The sequence below is a fragment of the Theropithecus gelada genome, unplaced genomic scaffold (assembly GCF_003255815.1).
Source record: "Theropithecus gelada isolate Dixy unplaced genomic scaffold, Tgel_1.0 HiC_scaffold_8726, whole genome shotgun sequence".
In the NCBI taxonomy this organism is placed as follows: Eukaryota; Metazoa; Chordata; class Mammalia; order Primates; family Cercopithecidae; genus Theropithecus; species Theropithecus gelada.
This window is the reverse complement of record NW_020265483.1, coordinates 1-1,898: the sequence shown is the minus strand read 5'-3', so window position 1 is coordinate 1,898 and position 1,898 is coordinate 1. Positions and strand designations below refer to the sequence as shown.

The 1,898-nt window shown below is 58.0% G+C and overlaps 1 non-coding gene and 1 pseudogene across 1 annotated transcript; both read left to right on the top strand.

The window, feature by feature from the left end:
• Nucleotides 1–14: 14 nt before the first annotated feature.
• LOC112618053 lies at nt 15–95 on the top strand. The gene has a single exon (XR_003118011.1). It is a non-coding gene; the product is annotated as a small nucleolar RNA SNORD115 (small nucleolar RNA).
• Nucleotides 96–1,821: 1,726 nt separating this feature from the next.
• Nucleotides 1,822–1,898, top strand: LOC112618054 (annotated as a pseudogene; the record flags this gene model as incomplete).

Here is a 1,898-nt window from a genome sequence, read left to right as displayed (position 1 = left end):
GGGTGCCCTGGGTTGGGTCGATGATGAGAACCTTATATTGTCTGAAGAGAGGTGATGACATAAAAATCATGCTCAATAGGATTACGCTGAGGCCCAGCCTAGGGGAGAATTTTGGAAGAGGACGCTGGGAAACATGAGTTCCTTGTGAGATCCACTGTATTTTGGGCTGGAGACCTGGAGGCTCTGAGGGCATCTGGAGGGTGCCCAACCCTGTCTCTGCACTCCTCCGTGAGGCAGCCCAGGCTCACTATGTAAGCACTCCTGTTACCCAGGTGCGGGGCACTTTGGTGGCTCCTTCGTGAGCTCCCATTCTCCCCTGTGTCTTTCAGTGAGCTCTTCTGCCCAGCAGACTCCTGGCATTGACCAGCATAGGTGAGTGGATCCTGGCGGCATCATGGGTGATGAGTCAGGCTGCGTGTGGGGTTACCAAGTATTAGCCTTCAGGCAGGAGGGTTTCCTCAGGGAGTTGACCTGAATTTCCACTGTGGAGAGATGGGTTTGTCCTCTAGGAAAGCAGCTTCCTGGGGAATCAGACCCAGGACGATGCCTTCCCTGAAGCCCTGCAGGGGTGACAGTGGTCCAGTCTGGAAGGGGTTCCTTTAGTCTCATGCAGGGCAGCTCCAAGCTGACACATGGTGTGTGAGTCTGTCCCTTCCCCAGAGAGGGATGGGCAGCTGGGCCCGTGGGGTCAGGCTGTGGAGATTCAAGGATCACACCCCACTCATGGCCCTGAATGCGAATGACCCTGTTAAGCAATGGGTCACCCCAGTGGCGCTTCCTGGAACCTGGTGGTTGGCAGCTTGGCTTCAACTGGTTGGGACAAGGCTGAGCCATGCCTGGTGCTTCATGGTGCTCCAGGCTGGCCCTGGGATCATGGGCTTCGGGTCAAGGGTGCAGCTTGCCTACTGCTGGGGGTCACCCTTTCTTCGAGGTCAACTATGGGAAGGGTTGCGTCCCGAGGTTGGAAGGCCCCCTCATGAGGGACCTGTCCCAGGAATTTGTTGCCCAGGCTGCTTCTGAGCCATGGGGTCACCTCCAGGGTGGCAGGGTCTTGGGCCGAAGGAAAGGAGGGGGCACCATGTGGCTCCTGATTGGCCAAGTGTGGTCCAGCTCTGTGTTTGACAGGGGTCTGGGATGTGGATGAGGACCCAGCAGAGAAAGCATGTGGCCCTGGGCCCCAGGCTGCGATTGCTGGTGCGTGCTTGGAGAGGGAGCCTGGGTGGGTGTCCTCCCTGTACTGGGTCAGGCTGTGGGACTGCCAGGTCAGCGGCAGTGCTTGGCATCTGGGCCAGCCTCCTTGGTTGGCCATGAGCTGGTTGGTGACCTTGGACCCTGCCCAGGGGTTCTGTTGTGGTCCAGAGTCATGCAGTGGAGCCACCATAGGCAGTGGAGGTGCCGCAGGGGCTGCTGTATGGCACAGCCTGGGCATCTTGCCCAAACCCGGTCTCTTGCGTACTCTGTCCTTTGAGAGTTTGGTGGCGGAGAGGGCCAAGGGTTCCCTGGGTCCATGACTGTCATTATTTCATATAGATCCCATCACATGGGTCCATGGAGGGAGAGCATGGGAGCCCCAGCACCCCCTCCTCACTTTCCCGCACAGAGGCGTGAAGCCCCGTTTTGACATCTGTCCCCTGTCCCTCCAGATGGTGACCCCAGAGGAAGACTTGCGTTGTGCCCACTGGACCCAGGCCAGTAGCCAGTTGCCAAGCCCCTGTTGAGCTGAAGCTCAGGCCCTCCTGGGTCCTGGTCTCCTGCATTGAGCTTGGTGAGCACATCTTGGTCCTGCTGGATACGTGTGTGGGTAGGCGGGTGCCCTGGGTTGGGTCGATGATGAGAACCTTATATTGTCTGAAGAGAGGTGATGACATAAAAATCATGCTCAATAGGATTACGCTGAG